We start from the raw sequence: 23,576 nt of genomic DNA on the forward strand, positions 1-23,576 counted from the left end.
TCTCTCTTCCCTCCTCGCCACTGCCTCTCAAAAATAAACATTAAAAAAAAACCCTTGGGGTGCCTGGGTGGCTCAGTCGGTTGAGCGGCCAACTTCGGCTCAGGTCATGATCTCGCGGTCCGTGAGTTCGAGCCCTGCGTCGGGCTCTGTGCTGACAGCTCAGAGCCTGGAGCCTGTTTTGGATTCTGTGTCTCCCTCTCTCTGACCCTCCCCTGTTCATGCTCTGTCTCTCCCTGTCTCAAAAATAAATAAAAACGTTAAAAAAAATAAAAAAAAAACCCCAAATCCTTTCCCCTTTACTCTTGTGGCTGGTACTCTTGGGGGCAGACCCCCTGTTGCTGCCCTCCAGCTGCAGCCATCCTTTCTCTGCAGTGCCTACTAGATGTGCACCTCTATCCAGGCAGGGGACTGGAGCTCCAGACCTGTATCTCCTGCACATCCACCCTGGATGGCCCGAGGGACCTCCCACTCGGCCTCCAGAGTCCCAACTCCTGGGCCCTTCCGTGCCCCTCTGCTCCTCCTCCCGTGTTCCCAGCTCTGCAGATGGCCTCAACAACCTGCACCTGGCTCAGGCCCCAAACCCAGCTTGAGCAAGGGAACTAGCAAGCGCCACTGCTGCCTGTGTTACTGCCCCAGCGTCCTTGGGGAAGCTTGGGAAAGTGTAAACTTTTACATTTGAAAGCACTGGTCTGCCCTTCCTTCTACTTGGAATGTCTTAATTTCTACCCCACCCACCCACTCCAAAAGGCCTCGATCCTTACTTTATTTTTCCAGTGCACACATCTGGTCATTTTACCATTGAAACTCTCTCTCTTTCTCTCTCTTTTTTTCCTAAGAATTTTTTTTAATGTTTATATATTTGTTTATTTTGAGAGAGAGAGTGCACGTCCAAACACATGGGTCCAGAGGAGGGGCAGAGAGAGGGAGACAGAGGTTCCAAGGTGGGCTCCACACTGACAGCAGAGAGCCCAACATGGGGCAGCAGAGAGCCTGTTGTAGGGCTTGAACTCAAGACCAGCGAGATCATTACCTGAGATGAAGTCAAAGCTTAATGGACTGAACCACCCAGGCGCCCTCTGGTTTAAACTCTCTTGATGTCTCTTAGCCTCTGTGACATGACATCAGAGGGCTCGGGCTTCCCTTGCAGCATTTTCTTCTGCTCCCTGTGGTCCCTTCAATGGCCTGTTCACCATTTCCCCCTTTTCTTTGGAAGGCTGAATGGGTGCTCTCTGCCTCGGGATCCCTTACCTGCCATGTGGCCTTCTGTTTTCAGCTCTGTGGCTGCTTCCCTGCAAAGCCTTGCCCGGTCTACACCATCATGAGGACTGTCTACAGAGCATTTCTCCTCTCCCAACTCCCCCTCCCTTGTGTCTGACCAGAGTCTGGCAGGGTTTCCCAAGTGGTATGCACCTAGAAGGACAGAATGATTAAAGTACGTGGTTAGGAACATTTACTTCAGAGCCAGACTGCTTGGATTCTAATCCCAGCTCCACCAAGGGCAAGGTACTTACCCTTTAGGTGCCTTGGTTTTCTCATCTGTAAGGCTGGTATTATAAGATAGTGGTGGGGGGAAAAAAAAACAGTGGTGAGATTTAAATGAGTTAATACTTGTAGAGCAGTTTAGAACCATGCCTACCTTATAGCAAGAACTTAAATATTAGCTATTAGCTTTAGTTTCAGTGATGTGGCTTGGGCTTATTAAGAAGTCACATCCTGCTTGGGGTGCCTGGGTGGCTCAGTTGGTTGAGTGTCCTACCCTTGATTTTGGCTCAGGTCATGATCCCAGGGGTCGTGGCATCGAGGTTCTCTCTCTTCCTCTTCTTCTCCTCCTCTCCCTTGCTCATGCACTTTCTCTCTCTCTAAAATAAAATAAAAAATTAAAAAAAGTCACATCCTACTATACTGTTTTTTCTGGGTTTTTACTCTAGTGCAATTTGAAACCAAGTATTTATTCTTCATCTCCATTGAGGTTGATATTGTACATGGATTTTTGGCAGAAATAATTTGTGTGAGACAAAAGGAAATACTTTTGACAGGAAAAATCTTAGGGATACAGCCTTTTAATACAGTGATGGACACTGTCCCACCAGTACTTAGCTGGTTAAGTTGGGGGTTTATCCATATTTATTCCATTTCAGAGATTATGTTGACTGGCATTTTACTTGTAGATTTTTGGGTAAAGGAGGGATCAGCATTATTTATCAGAGGATTTTCTGGGAATGTAAATCATTGTATATATTTGCAAACCAGAACTACCGAAGAGATGGTTTTGAGTGTAATCACTTTTTTTCTTTTTTGCATGAGTATTTTCATATCTTCAAGAAATATTCTGCTCTTGTAGGGGGGACAAACTTTCCTTGAACCTCACCACACACTTATATTGTATGTGACATTAATGCACCCTTATAACAGATCGTCTTCTGCTTTTATTGTGTTTTCTTCCAGCATCAAACTTGTATTTCCCCTGAAACTTAATTGTTCCAGCCTTTTCTTGGTTTTGCCACCAGGTGGGGTTCTGGCTCCTTCTTAAGGCAAGGGCCGCATATCTAGAGGCCAGTTTTCTCATGGAGGTGATTGTCTTGATCCCCTCATTCTAAAGTGACCCCAGGAGAAACCATTGAGCTCACCTGGGAGTGGGTGGGGGAAGCAGGTGGGGCACGTGTGAGGTCTCTGGGGGTCTCCAGGTTTTTCATGCCTGATCTTGTGCTTATGTGCTAACGTCTTCTGTTGCACCGGTTTTGAGAAACTTGATTTTACCAGCAATACCTATATAAATCTGTTTGGCAGGAAATGAATCCAGTGTTCCTTGGAATATTTGGTCCGATGTTATGTCTTAGAAGAAACAATAGAATTAGAGAATCTTGACCGTGAAATAGATCTTTTTTTTTTTTTTTAAATCAAGGTGAAGATGTGAAGTAAGCCATTACAACTGACACTGTTCTTGGAGTTGAAAACTAGGGGTAAACTATGTATACGGTACTGTGAACACGTCGTGTTAAAAAGCAGAGGGTGGATTTTCATTATTTCTTCAGCAATATACTGGAACTTTATGGACTGTTTGGAGATAGAAATGCCTTTAGGAAATTATCAATTGTACTTTTCTAGAATGAGAAATGAGTTCACATTTCTTCATTTGAAACCATAGCGAGTCCTATTCAGTTCCATTTTAAACTGTAAAGAACTATAATACGACCAAAAAATCTTTTATCTTGTAAACATAACCTAAATATAGATGGTAAAACTGAATTATGAGTGATTTTCAGATTTACAGACACCAAGAGGGAGTCATAAGTTAGAATGATCCTCAGAGGGTAGCTACATTTGAGGCGAGCGTAGCATAATATACAGAAATACTGAATCACTCACTGTGCTGGTCACCTCAAACTCATGTGACATTGTATGTTAACTATACTAAAAAATTAGAAGGTTTTTTTTAACACATACTCCTCTCGAACATAAGTTGATTTTTAGACTTTAGTGATTAATGAGATATTAGGCTTATTTAACGCTACCCCTCAAAATTTGAGAACGGTATGTAACTTTGATGCTCAGCAATGGTCCCTTCATGTGTCCCTCTTATGCAAAGTGAAATTGCAGTGCTGTATGTTACACTGTCACCACCATTGAACTTCATCTCATGACCCTAATGGGGAGCGGATCGCATTCCTCCTGTTTAAAATGAATGAGTCACTTTACTACAGCGTCTGAGAGAGAAGGGAGTAAGGGTTCTCTTTAAGTTTGTGTGTTATGGTTTTCTTAGGCAGCAAGTTCAAAATTGAAGCCTGAAGTCTTTGCTCATGGTGTACGTGGTTTTTATTTCTCACAGCTGCCCAGTGTCTATTTAACATATGGGGAGTGGTTTCAAGTTCATTACTAAAGCTTATAGGCTAAAGTGCTTTGTGGGCTTGGCTATGACTTAAGTTGCCAAGTTCCGAACAAACTGCTTTCCTTGTGTTTGTGGATTCCCTGGGTAGTCCGAGTCCTCCCCTCCGGGTTGGATCAGCTGCTTTGGAGATTAGTTTCATAGTAAAGATTCTTTCTTTAAAGCAGTATGGAGGGACTGCTTTCACAGGGGCACCAGGTTAGTAAATAACATTTTGAACTTTTCTGCTGCATGTGTCAGACTTTCTCTCTGCTGACTGCGGGCGATGACATGACAGCATAGCATTTGTGCCATCGCTGTGTTCTTGTAGAAAATGATGTGAGTTCGTGGAGGTTTGGAGGTTATGATTCTCCTTATCACATATGCGTTGTTTGGCAATATTACATACACATGGGAGCTAGAATGAAATGGCATTTATGTGGTGGATTTGTAGTCCGGAGATTTGGACTTGTTTGTAAGCATTTTTAGTTCCTTTTTCCGAATTCCTTTCTTTCTGCCCTCCTGTTAAGTCTTCTAGGCATAAGTGTGATTTTTATACATGGCTGATTGTACTGTTTTTGAACATGAGGTGGCCTTGTGCTACCCTCCAGCTAGCGATGTCGTGCCTCACACCGTTGTGCAAAATTGCCTGGTGCCCAGTTTTCCCTTGGGCCTACTTAGAGTTACAATGAACCAGAATGCCGTTTTCATTTTCTCTTTGAAGAGTCTGATATTTTTCTAGAATGCCTCCTAAAATACCCACATAACTATTGATGTGGGAACCGTGTACAGGTGCATAGTTGTCACTGTTTTCATTCTCGAGCAATTCCTCACAGTCCGAGACTCCTTCTGGAGTAAATCTGATGGCAAAAATGGAGCGTGCCTTGTATTGCTAATAGTAATAACACGAAATTCAGTACGTAAGTACCAAGAGAGTATCTTCTTTAATTTCATTAACTTAAAGACCTAGAGAGCAGTTTTACCTTAATTAATTTGTCACCAAAACAATCCAGCAAGAAATTGTTCTGCACGAGTAAATTGGATGATGTTTTACAGTTTGTAACACTCTATAAAATATTCTTGTGTTTATGTTACTTTAAGTGTGCTTTGGTTGGAAGTAATGTGTGAGTGTTTTAAGATAATGCTAATATGCCTCTGTTATTGCCCTTTTCTTCTGCTCTTCCCCCCCGCCGCTGGGAAATACAGTGTATTGGGAGGGATCTGTTCTTCCCTGTTCTCCTCTGTTCAAAAAAATAAAATTGAGGGAGAAGAGAGACAGAAAAAAGAACTTTGAAAAAATCTTTGCGGTGACATGCTAAATTTTAAGGACGCTACTTCCTTGAGGATCACAGTTTCCATATCTGCTGAGGCTGAAGTTATAAAGTTATGACTGCATGCCATTTCAGGATCACAAATTTGATTGTACTTTATACCTCCAAGATACAATTGTACAGCTAATGATTGCCCCTGCCTCTGCAGGTCTTTTCTTAACAGCAAATCCACTGGGTCATTTTAGCTTTCAAAACAAAACAAGACAAAAAGGCAAAGATTGCTGTAACTTGCTTAATATACACTCTTACTGCATATACGTACTCTTTATTATACTGTTATTAATAATTAAATGCTCTTAATTTAAAATTTAAAGAAGGACTTTTGTCAGCATGATTATTGCTGCCCAGTGATTTTTCAAGAACAATGTTAAGAACATTTTGCTCACTGATTACTTACTTGTGTTTAGTCGGCATAGATAAAAGTCTTCAAAAGCTCACAGGAAACTCATTTGTGTCTGGTCGATCTCAATTTCTGTGTTCCCAAGTGCTTCACAGTCTTTCCTCTAGAGAAGATACCCAAACAAAATACCACTGAGTAGAAACACAAATAAACAAATGTAGCAAAGTATAGGAGAAACTCCCTGAAGGCCAGATTTTAGGGTTTTCCCAAAGAATATTCATTACGTTTCCTTCAAACAAGGGGAGAAAAAAAAGACCGTACATACAGTAGGGTGTTCGAAATCTGTAATTTGAGGATAAAGTAAGCAAATCTTATTCCTGATTCTAGGTTTGAAACTTGCATTGTAATTCTTGTTCTCATCTTGCTGGACTAGTTTGGTTTTGTTACAACTCTGCCTTTTGCCTAGAATCAAGTAGAGACGGGTATTTTTCTCATTCCATACCATCTAATTTTAAGTGAAGCTTTGAGCTGATTAATTTATATCAAACTGCTTTCTTGTTGGAATTCAAAGTACTCTAGATGTCTCATAAATCTCAGATGGCTTGTGAACCTAGCTGATAATGCATAAGCGTGTGATCCTTATTTTCTTTTAAAACGATTCAGAGCTTCGAGGTTGGAGACAAATCCTCAGGCAAACCATTTCAGTATGAACTGGCCCACACACTGGGAAAACTGACTGGCCGTAGAAGATAGGCACTCAGAGGAAAGAAATGAATACATAGAAGTAACTGTGATATCAAGAGTCGGTTGGTTTTCTGACTGCTGAACCTTGATAAATCTATTCATGGCCCAGGTGGCTCTCATTCCCACCCCTAGTTGGGATCTTTTCGGTGCCCCTTTGGGGAGGTGTTATTCTGTGGTTTCTGGCCTTGGATTCATGGTCTTTCTTGTGCCTAACCCCCAGGTTCTGGCTCAGCCCTGCTCACTGACAGTGGCGATGCACAGAAGTCCCGTGCTTGTGTATCAGAAAGTGGGGAGGACTGTGGTGCCACCCACCCCAGACATTCAGTATTTAATAGTGACAGGAAAACTGACTTCCTGGGCGGATTTTACTCCCGAGGCTGATCTGACTGACCACAATCCTCTCCATCCAGTTCCCTCTTTCTTTTGGAAAAACCCCATTTAAGTTTTACAGTCTGGCACTTCTTTTCTTTTTTTTCTTTTTAATATACTTTTAAATGTTTATTTTTGAGACAGAGAGAAAGACAGTATGAGCAGGGGAGGGACAGAGAGAGAGAGAGAGACAGAGAGAGAGACAGAGTCTAAAGCAGGCTCCAGGCTCCGAGCTGTCAGCACAGAGCTGGACGCGGGGCTTGAACTCATGGACCGTGAGATCATGACCTGAGCCAAAGTCGGACGCTTTACTGACTGAGCCACTCAGGCACTTCTACAGTCTGGCATTTCCGGAGGTAGAGTGGAAATAATAGTCCTAGCAGGAACGGTAGAGGTAGTGGTGGTAATAATAATATGGTAATAACAACAACTAATACCAAAACCATTCCCTAAGGTCAGTCCCTGTCCTGAGCCTCTTCTCTGTTTCTCACAACAACCCCAAGAGGCCAGTTGCCCTTATCCTCATTTTATAGTTGAGGAAACTGTCCCAGGAAGATTCTGTCATTTATCCCAAGTCATAGCGGATAGCAGCATTAACAGTGCTGTGCCTCAGAGAAGTGCTCTGGTGGGAAGAAAATTTAGTACGAGAAGTTCATGTTCTGGGGAGCTATAATCCAATATTTGTTATTAATGAGAAACAAACAGGTGAGCACTGATACCTGTGTCACTCTTCACACTCAGAGATGCTTCTGTTGACTCACTGTCAACCAGTAAGGCATGTCCTTTGTGTTCTTACTCTACTGGGTGGGAGGTGGGCTTGTACTGTTTTCTCACCAGCATTGTTCTGCTGGTGACCAATGGCAACACACAGAGTTTGCCCATGGTCGGTAAACGAGACCAATGGCGACCACGGAGAGTCATGACCATAGAGAGTCAGCCCACAGCATTGAAAATTGTCTTTTGACTACATACTTAAGCCCATCTTGGAACTTCTGAGACTTTTAAAGGCTAAAATAAAACTGCTAAGGCTAGGAACTTGGATCTTCTGATTGTTTACCTTAATTTGGCCTGTATGAGTGTCCTCCTCATTCCTGCCCAGTATGATTTCCTGCTGATAATCAAAGCTCTGGTTATTTTGTCAGTCCTGGAGGCTTTCTGAGGCCTAGTGGAAAGCCAAGAATATGAGACAAGTGTTTCCTTTAAAAACGTAAGTGTGTATTTGAAAATGTTGGGCAAATAGCTTACTTTAGCTTTTGCTAAAACTTAGACGTGTGACAAGTTTGGAGTCCTTTTTTTAAAAATCTTTTTTTTGTGTGTGTTTATTTATTTTTGAGAGAGAGAGACAGAGAGAGACAGAGTGTGAGAGGGGGAGAGGCAGAAAGAGAGGGAGACACAGAATGCAGAGCAGACTCCAGGCATGAGCTGTCAGCACAGAGCCCGACGTGAGCTTGAACTCACAAACCGTGAGATCATGACCTGAGCCGAAATCGGGCGCTTAACCAACTGAGCCATCCAGTGCCACAAGTTTGGAGTCTTTAACAGTATTTGAAAACATAGCCCATAGATTAAGGAACTATGTTTAAAGAGAAAAGAAGGAAAGAAAAGAAATCAAACAATAAAGATTTGGATCTTTGGATGGGGAAGCACTTTCTCATCCTAAAACCAATAGAGAAATCACAAAAGGAACAGGGTAATAGATTGGAATTTTCCAGGTAGGAGTATAAAACATTTTAAGTACAAAAATACTAACTGAAACATTACTTATTATCATAAAAAGTTGGAAGTACTCAAAACATACAGTAGAAGAAAATTGTATGATGGACCATTATGCAACTATTACAATTTTGCAATGGTATGAAAAAAGTGTAATAGCAAGTAGTGATGACAGATGTTTAATTTAAAACACTTAAAATTAAACTATTTGTGCACCACGTACTTGGCCCTATTTAAAATCTACATATCTCTGTCTGTATTATGCTTAAGGCGATAGCAGAAATGATGGTCACCTTAAGTTAATAGAGGTTTAGGGATTATTTTGAAGTTGAGACTTTCTGGTAGTTTGTATTTTCTTCTCTATATATACTTTTCTGCATATTAATATTTTTAAACAGGATTATAGTTGAAGAAAAAAAAGAAAACTACTTATGAAGAGAAAAAAATGAGAACAATATGTACCAAAATTTAATTGCAGGTTAACATCACCCATATTCTATTTAATTACGATGGCGGCTTTAAGAATGATTTTAATTTTCCTCAGTTTGTAAATCTAAGATTTCCTTTCATAAGAAATTATAGTTTTTATAATAAAAATTAAAATAGATTAGGAGTGACAGGTTAGATGAGGCAAGATCAATTTTTATAAAGGATGAGATAATTTTACCTTGGAGAACAATTATTTCACTACGTTTATGCATTATTTTAGGAAAGTGCCTTTTGATTTTTATCTATCAGGTTTAAAGTTTTAGTCAGTGGTTATAGCCAATGCAATTTTAAGGTAGAGAGTTTATTTAATAAGGGATGTGGGAGGAAGCTCACTTAAATACTTGAAACATCAGTCTAGGAATGACACTTTCATGGATTTCCATTGTGTCTCGAGAACACTTTCCTCATTTTATACTGAAGCCTAGAATTATTGAGTCCTCATTTTATACCGAAGCCTAGAATGATTGAGTCCCAGAGGCCACAAGGTTCCAGTTGAGTTGGAGTCTTTGGGCCCTTTGAGGTCTTTTGACTCCCCAGTTATTGCTATTTCTAATACTCCATTCTGTCTACTTAAAAACATTTTAGTAATGATGAATGAATATTTCCATTATTTCTGGTTTGGTAAAAATCAAAAGCTAATACCATTCAGCACTTACCTAGTGACATTTGAGAAAGAGGCTGAAGGCCCGTTAACTGCTTCCAAGGAAAACTCACCAATTTCATAGGCATGGTCTTCATTCTCCTCATTGTTGAACATTTTGTTCCTGGGTAAGGCTTATTTACTACACATCTGGTTTTCATGTTTATTCTGGAAGACAGCAGCCACATGGAATGACTAGAGATCACTTGATACTGAGCCCTGGAAAAGTAGTTTCTAATAGCTTTCTTGACATTTATATATCACAAAGTTAACCCCTTTAAAGTGTACAGCCCAATGATTTTTAGCATATTTACAGAGTTGTGTGACCATCACCGTAATGTAATTTTAGAACATTTTCATCACTCCAAGAAGAGGCCTCGTACTCATTCCCTTGCTCCCATTTTTTCCTCCCCCATCCCTAGGTAACCCATATTCTACCTTCTGCCTCTCTAGATTTGCCCACTCAGAATATTTCATGTGAATGGAATCATACATTATGTGAGAAAGCTGGACATTTTAATTTGATGCTCAAAGACTGCTTAGGTGAATGTGACCTGGCCGCTGTGTGGGCCCTTTCTTCTTCTTCTTTTTTTTTTTTTTTTTTAACGTTTATTTATTTTTGAGACAGAGAGACAGAGCATGAGAACAGGGGAGGGGCAGAGAGAGAGGGAGACACAGAATCTGAAACAGGCTCCAGGCTCTGAGCTGTCAGCACAGAGCCCGACGCAGGGCTTGAACTCACGGACCGTGAGATCATGACCTGAGCCGAAGTTGGATGCTTAACTGACCGAGCCACCCAGGCGCCCCAGCCCTTTCTTCTTAATAGTGTCCTGACGCATGAGATTGAGACAAAATTAACTCAGTGTTGTTACCTGTTTATTAGATTAAGTGGCTTATTTGTGTTTTCTTTCCCTATATTCAGATTCAAATTAAAATCTTCCATAATCAGATTTAAAAACTATGTGGGAGTATATAGCCGTTAATATGAGATTCTTGTCGACTGTGTTGCAAAATTGTGAGGTTATACTAGTTAATAGTTGGGGCCTTGAGTGAATCACTTGACTCACTAAGACTTATTTTTTTTAATCTATAAAATATGGGTTAAAACATAAATACTTCCCTTGTAGGGTTCTTATGAGAATTAACTAAAATAATGCATATAAAAGGCCTACTGTAGTTTGATGCTTCATAGGTGTTAAGTGATGTTAGCTATTGTTATTAGTGTCATTTATAATAAATTGTAGAAAGTTATTTTCCTTTGCTTTAAAAAAAACTTGTTTATGTTTACCCATTTTTGATAGAGCATGAAGGGTGGTGATGGAGAGAGAGAGAGAGAGAGAGAGAATCCGAAGTAGGCTCCAGGCTGCGAGCTGTCAGCACAGAGCTTGATGCAGGGCTCGAACTCACAAACTGTGAGATCATGACCTGAGCTGAAGTTGGATGTTTAGCCGACTGAGCCACCCAGGTGCCCCTATTTTCCTTTGTTTTTTAATGACTACATCTATGCCCTCCTAAGGATTTGAGTTGGCTTGCAAGAATATTTGCATACCATTAAACACACATACAGATATACACAGGGATGAAAGAAAACCAGAGCTGATAAAGTTAGTAGAAAAATAATATCAGAAGAAAGTACAATAAGAATAGTAATGGGGGCGCCCGGGAGGCTCAGTCAGTTGAGTGTACAACTCTTGATTTCGGCTCAGGTCATGATCTTGTGGATTGTGAGATTGATCCCTGTGTTGGGCTCCATCCTGACAGCGTGGAGCCTGCTTGGGATTCTTTCTCCCTCTGCCCCTCCCCTGCATGCACACAAATGCACGCTCTCTTTCTCTCTCTCTGTAAATAAATAATAGTAACGATAGCTAACATTTAGGTAGCAGGTTTTCAATGGGCGTTTCTGTAGCATCTTTCCTGGCGAATAATGCCAGGGAATAATGCCAGATCAGAAATGGGCAGAGATAATCCAGGAGAGCTTCAGGCCGGGGAGCACCTTGAATGTTCTCTAGTCCACCTTCCTACCCCATACATGAGACATTGCCATCAATGACAACTCGGTGTGGTGTTGGAACTCAGTGTAAAGGTGAGTGTATTGTCTCATAATGTGTATAGCAACTGTTTATTAAGCATTTCCCATGAGCTAAACTCAAATTAGAACCCAAACTGACTCCAAAATGATATAATTATGGTGTAAACTCGTCTGCTCAAGGCAACCAGTTTCCTTGTCAATCGTTCTTTTTTTTTTTTACAAAGTTCTTATACATATTAAAGTGCAGTGTGTACTATCATAGTGCCCCCTGCTCCAATTTTCATAGTACCTTCTACATGGAGAAGCAGACACCTAATCAGACAGTTCTGATATCGGAAGATAACTATTATTCTCTTGCTCAGACCTGCGGGGTTACTTTTCCATTGTTCTTTTAAATTACATAGTCTAACACACTGCAACCATTCCTTTTTCCTGGAATGTGCCTTCTTTCCCAGTACGCACAGTGAACTCCGAAGCGGTTCTTCAAGATTCCTTTCCACTGTACCTTCCCGGCAGTTACTTTCCCCAGTCCCCAGATCGAGCACTTCCTCCTCTAGGCTCCCACCACACTACCCTTCACACTCTGAGAATTAGTTCTTAAAAGTCTGTCTCCTCCCCTAGACCGTGAGCCTCTGTCAGAGAGCTGTTGACCTTTGTGCTCCTAAACTCCTGGCACCTGACACGTGATGATTGCTCCAGACAGTAGAAGAGAGAATTTTGATCTCATGTCCTATAGATTCCTAACTATATCTGACTTTACAGATTATAGATGCCTTTGGATCAAGGGTGTGCAGGTACACTTTGATTACCTGAGGGCTGAGGTAAAAAACCAAAAAGCCATAGCCTGTGGCTTCTCTCAGACCCAAAGTAGCATCATCTTGGGAAGCAGACTGAAGGTTGGTCTCATTTGGCTCCTGTGCCATTCATTTTCACTTGGTAAAATTCTCCACTGACTGCCTGATGTAAGCATGGTACTTGCTTGTGTGTTGGGTAAGGCTGCTACCCACACCTTTGCTCAGAGAGCTTTAGATAAAATGATTATGACTTTGACAGTGGGGTTGAATCACAAAGTTCACAGTAAACTTAATACCAGTATTCAAGTAAATGCTGATAAGAAGATACAGAACATTCTGTTTCAATGTGAAATTATGGTAGTTTTTCATGGAGTTTTCCTTAAAGCATGGATAGAAGGTTAATTTAAGAAAAAAAATGTGTAACTGGGGCAGTAAGGGCCTGTCACTGGAGTCTTAAATGGATTCATTAAGCCCTAACTAGAACATTCTACATGTGGTAGGTGAGGTGCGGGTGTTATCTGGTCTCAGGAGTTGTGGAGTGCCTACTCTGAGGGCTACTCTGAGGGCTAGACCCTGGGGCCCTACCTCTTGCCATCTGAGTCTGGATTTGCCAGCCTTCTTTATCCACACTGAGTCTTCACCTCCCGTGTGGATTGTTACGATACCAGGCACCCCGGTGAATGCACCTTCTCCTTTAACTTTTTGCCACTTTTGTGCTAGCTTTTCCCTGGAGCTAGCTGGAGCCCGTGCCCTTGGAGGCCGTTGCTGCTCTGAGTGGTCCCCAGAGGTCTGGCCTAGGTCTCGAGGAGGAAGACCGAGGCATAGGATTCTAGAGTTGACGTGGACACAGGGTGTAGCCGTTAAGAGCATGAAGGAGGCTTTTCTGGAGAGTGCTGATGTGGTGCCATCCAGGTGCTGATGGTGCACTTCCTATTTTAGGAAGCTTTCCGTTTCCCAAGCCCCTTCCGTCCTAGAGAGCCCAAAGTGTTATGAAGTCCTCCTGTATGCTGACATGACAAAGTCCTCTCTAGAATAACCATCCTCGTGTGCCAGCTCCATTCCCTGGAACCACAGAGGAAACATCTACTTACATCCACTGGGCTTGATAGGTTTGAAAGGCTTCTCATTTTTGTTCATTCTAAAAACTTTAGATTCTTTCGACTATTTCTCATACCATGTTTTTCAGACTCTTCTCCACACTTGTCCCTATTCTCTGAATGTCTGTGGTTTACCCTTGTTCTGTGGTCCTCAAATTGAATGTAGTACTCCCAACTGTAGGCTGACTAGCAGGCTGGGATTATCGGCTGCTTTCCTGGATACTGCTCTTCTGATAATGTATCCTAGGAATGCATTAGATCTTAAAAACAGCAATATATCTTTTAAAGTGTTTATTTTTGAGAGAGAGAGAGAGAGAGAGAGAGAGAGCGCGCACGCACCCATATGAGCGGGGAAGGGGCAGAGAGACGGGGACATAGCGGATCCGAAGCAGGCTCAGCACTTACCACAGACAGCCCAATGCGGGGCTTGAACTGCGAGATGATGACCTGAGCCAAAGTCAGATGTTGAACCCACTGAGCCACCCAGGCTTCCACAAATAGCAATATTAACATGTGCCATTTTTGGACAGTTATTATATTTGAAGGCAGTGTGCCAAAGTGCCTTAAATATGTCACTCAATCTTCCCCACACTAAGGCCAGCATTACTGTTGTATTTCCTTGATTTGAAGACACTGTTAAGGGCTAAATATACCATCAATTAAATTCCAGCTTTTCAGGGGAAAAAGAGGAAAGAAAATGCCATCACGTTGAATGTAGATGTCAAGTCCAGTAGTCATGCCAATTTCAGAAAAGTTAAAATGCGTGTGTGTTGGGGAAAGGGGGCAGAAAGTACAAGTTGGAATCAAGGAAATATGGTATCTTCAGTCTACAGGTAAGGAGACTGAGCTTAAGGAATTTGAGTAACGGGCCACAGGCTGTAGAATGGAGAACTAGGGTTCAGGTCCAGGTCTGCCGACTGCAGTGTGTGTTCCTACCATTCACCCTGTTCCTACCCAAGGCCTGGAAGGTGACGTTAGCTCATCTCCAATTCCCGGGGGAGGGGGGGTTTCCTCACAAAACAGCTGTCAATCTAAGCAGCCCCAGCCTGTGCTTGTAAGTGTATTTCAACCTAAATGCAGATATCTGCATTTATCCTTGGCAGCAAACAAATTTCTGTGCATTCCTTTCCCCATATTTTAGTGTGTTGACCACATCAAAGCATATAAATGTTTTTGTGGCTCTACAAACAGTTACTTAGGTATGCCTGAGAGTGGTATGTTCATTAATGCTACCGGCGATGAGGTTGGTTTAGCACAATTGTTGTAATTTTTTAATACAATCCACTACTGGTCTCATCGGGCCTGGGAATTTGGTTCTGTTTGGGGAAACTCATGTATTTGATGGTCCCATGGCTCCCTGAAGCCCCCATCCTAGGCTGACTCAGGCCTGTGGGCTACCCTGTCAGTGTTCCTTCATAGTTAATATGTGTGCTTCTGTTTCTGTGGCCTCTGGACTTGGCCCTGAGTCAGAATCCATGAGGGCCACACTGCGCTAAACTTTGCTCTGCTTCTCACTTGCCCTCTGACTGCACATGCTCACATCTTTCTGGTTTTGTTTTTTGTAAAATCCTGGGTTATTTGATGCAGTTTATAGAAAATCTCTGAATCATGATGAAAATCTCTGAATCAGGATGATCACGACAGTAACAGAATAAGTGAGTTGGGAATTAAAAACACTTCTTTTTATAGCTCCATTGTGGTTGAAGGAAGAATATCTTGCGAACTTTCTAAGAGATACCTGGATGATTAATTAACAAGAAATCCAATCCAGTTGTTCTAGTTCTTTCTAGACGAAGACAGAGAGGAAGTAGAAAGTGTCAAGAATGTATAATTGAAGGTTTTAAGAAAAAGAACCTGCCTAGTAGCTTTCAATGACAGAAAGCATAGAACTAAAGAAGATATCTTCAGTGTAGTCTCAGCTCCTGGAAGTGTAGATTTGTCTTTTTTTTTTTAAGTTTATTTATTTTGAGAGTGAGAGAGCATGAGGAGGGGAAGGACAGAGAGAGAGAGAGAGAGAGAGAGAGAGAGAGAGAGAGAGAGAGAAAATACCAAGCAGGCTCCACACTGCCAGTACAGAGCCTGACACGGGCTCGAACCCACAAACTGTGAGATCATGACCTGAACCAAAATCCAGAGTCAGACGCTTAACTGATTGAGCCACCCAGGTGCTCCCTGGAAGTGTAGATTTGTCACTGGCAAACAGATTTAATGTATTTTTTTAAAATGGGAATAAAGAAAAAAGTCAAATATACTCCAAACCTTTTACAAAGACTACTTTTAGTTATGTGCATGGCTTTTATATGTGGAGTTATTAGGCCTTCATAACTCTGTTTAAACAGGTAAGAAATACTGAGTAAAAGTTAACTCCATCAGATGCCTCTTTAGATTTTGACTCATAGCCCAACATAACTCCCACCTCTTGTGAGAGGATAGTTACTGTCCTGTACTTCTTGGCTAAAAATAGAAGCCACTGTCTAAAAATGAAGGTGTACGGCTTAAAAAGAAAACCATGTTGAAATAACTCGAGTTGACATCAAGTTTAAACTCAAATTTAAGTTGACTTTAGTGTCATACTCCAAAAATGTGATAAAGTTGCCTTGATAAGAATTGCCTTCTGGATCGTGAATGAAGGTGGTAATAGTATACAGATCTGGAGGTTTATCAACCCGCAGCATAGCTCTACTCTTTGCCTGATGAGCGATTCAGTATTTGCCACAGCCTTGGTGTGTTTTTACTTGCTACGTGGTAGATACTTCTAAAGACATAAGTTTGGAAATTTTAGAAGGGAGTGGGACTGTAGATCTACCCCTTATAGATGCAGTTTTTGCCTCTATTATCAGTTCCCTAGGGATCTTTATAGGTCCTTTAGAAAATCTGTGGGCCATTATGCAGGTGAATTAAGGTCTTGATAGAGCCGTAGCAAGCTGGTTTTGTTCTCACTGAGTAACCCTTCTGCCATAGTTTCCTTCCCAGAATTTCATTCCTCCTATCATTAAAGTAAATACATAGTTTTGGGGTAGTCTAAATCCATGTCTTTCAAACTGATGCCCATATGAATCCCCTGGGTATCTTGTTAAAATGCAAATTCTGTTTCTGGGGTATGGCAAAGATTCTGTGTTACCAGCCATCCAACAGACCACACTTTGAGAACCCCAAATCTGAAGGTTTTCACTGTCCGTGCTCCCAGGGAGACAGGTGGTGGGAAAGGGTGAGTGATAAAACACACGTTACATGGAGGAGCCTCATATGTTCATTGCTATGATTACTCTGGCACGTGACCGGCTGAGTTCAGAGAGACAGCAGTGTACATATTGAGAACCTTAAGGGGCGCCTAGGTGGCTCAGTCGGTCGAGTGTCTGACTTTGGCTCAGGTCATGATCTTGGGGTCTGTGAGTTCAAGCCCCACATCGGGCTTTGTGCTGACAGCTCAGCCTGCTTTGGATTTCGTGTCTCCTTCTCTCTCTGCCTCTCCCCCACTTGTGCTCTGTCTCTGTCTCAAAAATACATAAATGTTAAAAAAAAGTTTAAAAAAAAAACCAACAACTTTGGCACCTGCAGTCCTCCCTCTGCCCTCCAGCAGTTGGATCACATGGGCACATTACTAATCTCTCTACACCTCAGTTTCTGAATTTGTGGCAGGCAGTTAATATGAAAACCTAGGTTTAAGGTTAAAAGATATAATGCATATAAAGTACTTAGTAAGTGCTTGCTATTCATAGCTATTGGTGGTAATAATTCAGAAAACATTTACTGAACACTTACTACATGCCTGGCATGTTAAGACAGGTATGTAAGGATCAAAAGACACCTCTTTCAACTGGGATTGAATTGGTTTATTTGGAGTCCCTGGAGGTGAGATTAGATCTAAAACTTTTAACTCTAAGTCCAAAGCCCTTCCTGTCTAATTCTTTCTGTGTGCTCACTGGCTGTTTCTTATGATGTGAAGCCACATTAAAACAAACCTGGTTTCAGACAACTTTAAGTAAGTAGAACCCATATACTTACTGACTCTCCGTGAATTCAACATGATCTAACTTTTAAAACCAAAAGTGAGTCCTGTTTGGTTCCTTGGGTTTGCACGAGTTATCTGTGGGGGTTGAGACTGAAGTATAGGTTTTTGTTTTGTTTCTTATCAGCTGAATTGTTTTGCTTGATCAGCGGGAAAGGAGTAATACCAGAGAATAGGCGTTATCGATTTCTATTCTGGTGGATCCTAACCATTCATCTGCCTTCCATTTGCCATCCACTTTTTCAAGTGATTTCAAAAGGACTCGGTCTTTGCATGAACTAACTTGTTTTTCTCATACAGACTTAAAAAATATGCACCCTGCCTCTTTTGCAACAAGGCAGCGCAAATGCTGGGTTGCTGGGAGCTGGGTGTTTTCATTTGTCTTTGGTACCTTTCTTTGCAAAGGAAATGATCACTGCCTCAGAATTTATCTTTTCTTTATCTAATAGGTTTTTTAGTTATTGAGAAATGCAAGCTTTTTTCTGAGATTACAATAGTTTGTGTGTATATGTGTGTGTGTTACATACCTTTGTAATTTTTTAAAAAGATACTGGTTTGGCAGAAACTTAAGTGTGACTATTGTGTTTGTTAAAGCATGATAACAACTCACTGAACAGTCTATAGATAATGAAAACAATGGAATTTGAAAATGTTCATTGTAGGCATTGACAGATTGCTTTCTTTTAGTGCTTTGACAATGTCTTTTTCCTTTGTGCCTTTCTGTTTATAAGTTTGTCTTATAACAAAAATTTGTCTAGTTTTGTTATAAAAACTGTAGAAGTGATTTTTGTACTGGCTAACTCTATAGGATCGTTGAAAATTACCTGCTCTTCTTTGAGTGTTGGTATATGTCGATCGATTTTTTTTTTTTTTTTTTTACAACTTATTATTCCTGTGTCTTTGTAGATTTTTAAAAAACAACCACTTCATCGGGCTATAATTCACAAACCATAGAATTCACCCACTTGAAGTGTACAGTTCCAAGTTTTAAGTATATTCACAAAATTGTCTTTGCAGATTTTTGCCAGTCCATTTTTCTTTCCTCTTTGTACTGTGTACCCCAACCCCCTTCATTTTACCATTCCTTTAACGACTTTTCTTGCTACTTATAGTTTTGGGCATATATAGGTACCCTGACAATGCTAAGAAGCTACATACTTCCTGATTACACTGTGGTTTTTTATTAACTTTATATTAGTGCCATTTTAATGATGAATCATAATCTGTCAACTGTGTCCATGCGTTATTAAGCCTGGCATGTTTCTCGTTACTCCTCTATCCTTCCTTCCTGCAAACCTCACCCTCCACCATATCCAGTTTGGCTTGTTTACTTTAAATATTGCATTGATTCTAAAATGTGGCAGAACTGAACTGGGATGGTTCCATTAAGACTTCACACAGTGGAAACTCCTCTGGAAATGGTTGTTCACTATAGTAACTGTATAAGCTGAGCCAGCTTTCTGTTCAGCTCAGTATCTTTTTTTATTTGTGAAAGAACACCATTGGCTGGCTAATAAAAAAGCAACCAATTGAAAGCAATGTTACTTATCTGACAAAATTCTATTTGGGGCAGTCCACCTTATTATTATTGAATGCTTTTTAGCTCCAGGCCTTCAGCATCTAGAGGAGGGGATAGGGGATGGTGGGTGGAGACTTTGAGATAAAGTCTAAATGCGTTAATCACCTGCCTAGACCCTATGCTCATCTACATGACACCTTTTTTCATTTCCTTATACCTGCCATGGTTTTGGATGTGAAATATAGTCATCATGTTGAAGAGATATTTAGAATCTGGCAGGACTTATTAATTGATTGGATATAGAGAATTAAGGAGAGATAATTGCTAAGGATGAGTTCCAGGGTTCAGTTTTTCAGGGTAGATATTTGCAGTTCATTCAGAAAGGAAATGTAAGATGAAGAAATGTTCTGGGATTTGGAAGATGATGGATTCTTTATTATAAACTTTTTTTTAAATTTTTACTTATTTTTGGAGGAGAAAGAGAGAACATGAGCAGGGGAGAAGCAGAGAAAGAGGGAGACACAGAATCCAAAGCAGGCTCCAGGCTCTGAGCTGTCAGCACAGAGCCTGACGTGGGGCTCAAACTCATGAACCATGAGATCATGACCTGAGCTGAAGTCGGACGCTTAACCGACTGAGCCACCCAGGAGCCCCAAGATGATGAATTCTTTAAAAAAAAATGTTTATTTATTTTTGAGAGGGAGCGAGAGAGGGAGCAAGAGAGAGGCAGGCAGAGCATGAGCCAGGGAGGGGCAGAGAGAGAGAGAGGGAGACAGAATCTAAGCAGGTTCCAGGCTCTGAGCATTAGCAAAGAGCCTGACGTGGGGCTTGCACTCATGAACCGTGAGATCATGATCTGAGCCTAAGTCTGATGCTTAACCGACTGAGCCACCCAAGTACCCTGGAAGATGATGAATTCTAATTTGATCATATTGAGTTCATCCAATGGGGAAGTTCATAGGCAGATGGATATATGGTTCTGAAGCTTAGGAGGAAGAACAAGGCTGGAAACAAATATTGAGGGCCCAGTAGATACTGGTGACTAGGAATACAGAGATGGCTTCTGCCTTCAGGAAGCTTCCAGTCTTCCAGAAGAGGCAGAGGCATGGACTCTGTGAAGAGGAATGTACTCAATGGTGTTTTCCCCCAGAAGCCATTGAAATACCAAAGAAAGGAAATCTCAGCATGCATTGTAACTGAGAGGTGGGTAGAGTGGAAAAGCATGATCCCAGGACTCTGGAAAAATACTAGCATATAAAATTGAGCAGAAGAATAGCCTCCAAGAAAATTCCATCTCAGTGGCTGGAGAAGGAGGAGGACCCCTGGAAGAATGTGGGAGCATGAAAGCCAAGAGAAGACATGGAGTCAAGAAGAATGGAGTGCAGGGTTATGCAATAGGAAGTTAACAGAAAACACGCACGGGGAGGTGACCTTTGGGTGGCACAGTATACGGGTGGTTCCGGACTTTGGTGAAAGCTGGCAGAGTATAGAGGTAGAAGCCAGGTGCAGTGGGTTGAAGGATGAAGGATGAGGGAGGAATGATGAAATACAAGGAGTAAGTAGACAACTTTCTGAAGCAGTTTGCCTCTAAACAGGGGGAGCTAGTAGGATAGAGTCAGCTGAGGTTGGAGTCCAGCTGAATGCTTCTTCTGCACCCATGTTTAAAAACCCCAGGGAGGGGGACACCTGGGTGACTCAGGTAAGCATCCAACTTTGGCTCAGGTCAGGATCTCCTAGTTCATGAGTTCGAGCCCTGCATCAGGCTCTCTGCCATCAGTGCAGAGCCCGCTTCAGATCCCCTGTCCCCCTCTGTCTGCACCTACCCTGCTCGCACGCGCTCTCTCTCTCAAAAAAAATATATGTGTGTATATATACATGTGTGTGTGTGTGTATATACGTGTGTGTGTGTGTATATACGTGTGTGTGTGTGTATACGTGTGTGTGTGTATATACGTGTGTGTGTATATATATACACACACATACATATATATACATATATACGTATATACGTATACATATACGTATATACGTATACATATTAAAAAAAAAAGAAAACCTTGGGGAGGGGGCCAAGAAGTCAGAGAGTTGAATTGGCCCAGGGTTCGGTTTTTCAGGTGATTGCAACGGAAGGACAGTGGGACCATCAAGGAGAGGTTTTCAGCAAGAGAGGAGTTAGAGTCGTGGACCATGTGCTCTCAGCTGGATGAACAGGGGCATAAGGGCTGGCATGGGCTGTGGGAGCAGGAACAGCTTGTCCGAGGTGCAGTCGTTGCTGGGTGTCAAAGGTGTGCTTGGATACAAGTTGGATACAGGCACCTGTGAGGAGCCTGAATGCAAAGAGTTAATCAGGCAGTCTTGCTGCTATTCCACCAAAATAGATGGCGGTCTCCTGGTTTTAAGAATGAAAGAGTCACAGGGCAGATCTGTAGCCATTTCATCATGAGCCCTAAATTTGAGGTGTTTTGCGGGCTTGCTGGGAGAATACGATGCCACTAATCATATGTGTTCATCCATCCCACCAGAGGAAGATGGAAATGGTATCTCTATTGTCCTGGCTATGTTAGTTCTTTTTCTAGACTGACTTCTTTTGTTAAAAATTAATTAATTAAAATCTGTTTATGTCCCTTCTAATAAGTAGTTTGGTTAGGCACAAAGCATGTAGAACAGTTTCCAGCTATCAGGTTTTGATGAGGAGAGTTTATAGAGTATTGTGTCCCTCTGAATATGAAGATAGTAGCTTACAGGGAATGGACAGAGCAGGGAATGTGACGTTTAGGAGTCATGATATGATTCTCAGACCTAATACTTAACACGGTATGACCCTGGTCGGACCTCTTAATCATTTTAAATCTTTGCTTCTTCAGCTGAAAAGAAGGTGAAAAATAATAGTTTGCCTGCAGAATGAGGAAAATCGGATATGATGTATATGTGAAAAATGCTTTGTAATCTGGAAAGCAGTATGCTCACTGCTTTTGCCCATATTGTGAGCTGTTCTAAGTCTTAATTCACATTTATTCATTCCTCCTTTGGTCTATAGTTACTGAGAGTCCAGAAGACACTAGGAACTGGGAATCTAGAGATGACCTCTCCCTTCAGGGAACTGGGAATCTTCTAGAGGAGGCGGAGACCAAGCAGAAAGAGTGTTCTCAGTGGACTCCCCTAAATGCTGTAGAAGCAGTGAGCAGAGGCATCTAAAACAGCCTGGGAGGTCAGGGGAGGCTTCCTGGAGGAGGTGGCACCTGTGAGGAGCCTGAATACAAAGAGTTAATCAGGAAAAGAAGGAGGGTGGAAGAAGGCAAAGCTACAGAGGGAGCAGCCTTTTGGGAGGCTGAGAGGTCGGAGAGCATGGAGCATGTTTGGCTCAGTCCGGCTGAGCAGGGAAACATAATACCTTCCAAAGCTTGACTGTGAAATAACAGCAAAAGAGAAGCAAGAAGTACAGGGGACCATACGTATAAATGAGGTGCTTTGAGGATGTTTTAAGTGGTAATAGGAAGAAACATGAGAGCAGGGAGGTTGATAAGGGAGTTGATTAATGGAAAGGAGGGTTTGAAAGAAGCCCGGGCTTGAGAGCTGGGTGAAGTGGGAAGAGGGGCCGTCTTCTGGGGCTTTGGTGGGAAGGAGGCAAATACATGGAGTAAGGTGAGGAGCAATGAGAGGGTTCCTTCCCTAAAGTGCCTCTTCTCACAGTGTAGGAAGATATGTGAGGTATTCCCGGAGCCCAGCACGGTGGGTGCTCAGGACGTTGTGGTTGCTCAGTGAATAGCTGCTGATTGAATTACCATCATCCTGGCCGCTTGAGAAGCCCCACAGACAGAGTGGCGTGACTGGAGAGCACAGTGATGTGCCAGTCTGGCTGGCACGCACTGCCTGTCTCCAGTGCACTGAAGTTGGGCAGCCTCTCTTGCAGTTTGCCATTGCTTGTTAGCGCCGATACGGTCCCTGTGCTTTTGATCCCCAGAGATGTTGCAGAGTTGGGTGTCGCTAGAAAATTCTGTTCCTTAGCGACAGTCACGGGAGTGACGGTTTCTTGAGCAATCCCACACTAGTTTTTTCCAGTGAGGCTGGCAGCCTGTCCACACCTACTGAGCGGAGTCTGGCTGCAGCCGAGACAAAAGCGGTTCATCCTGCCTATCTGGTCGTCCTTCTTACACATACTGGACGTGGTTCAGAGCTGCACTATGTGGAAACAAGCCGGCCACAAAACAGACTTGTGTGAGCATGCAGGGGACAAAAGAGGCCTGAGTTCTAGACTTGCCTCTGTTTTCTCTGCATGACCCTTGGCCTCTGTCTTCTCAGTGCATTGAAGGAGGTTGGACCAATCGATTGCACAGATCATCATCATCACTGACCAAGTTTTGTATCCGTTGGTTTCATTAGTCCAGAGATTGTATCCTCAGTTCTTACTTCGTGTCTGCCATGAAATATATGTGCCACAGGTATATTGAATCAGATTGCATTAGCTTTTCTTTCTTCTCAGGTACGTGCATATGCGCAAAGTTAAATAGTGCCCGTTGATCATGTAATTTACTTGTTCGTTCAGTTCATTTCTTCTCAACAAGTGCTAAAGATCTGAGACAGATCATACTTGACGTCTTTCAGAAATGGCAAGGAGCTTGAAACCCCTGAAGAGAGAGTTC

The 23,576-nt window shown here is 42.0% G+C and overlaps 1 protein-coding gene across 4 annotated transcripts in view; it reads left to right on the forward strand.

Annotated features, from left to right (window-relative positions):
- The window catches only part of PLD1 (phospholipase D1), a 213,622-nt gene that overhangs the window by 34,855 nt on the left and 155,191 nt on the right, over positions 1-23,576 (forward strand). Inside the window, exon 1 of one of the 4 annotated variants that reach the window (XM_049628564.1) lies at positions 49-4,081. The exons of the other annotated variants lie outside the window; for them this stretch is intronic. The gene's annotated coding sequence lies outside the window, so the exon portion shown is untranslated. Of the gene's footprint in view, positions 1-48; positions 4,082-23,576 lie in introns of those variants that run through there. 4 annotated transcript variants of the gene reach the window in all.

This window comes from Panthera uncia, chromosome C2 (genome assembly GCF_023721935.1).
Source record: "Panthera uncia isolate 11264 chromosome C2, Puncia_PCG_1.0, whole genome shotgun sequence".
Lineage (NCBI taxonomy): Eukaryota > Metazoa > Chordata > Mammalia > Carnivora > Felidae > Panthera > Panthera uncia.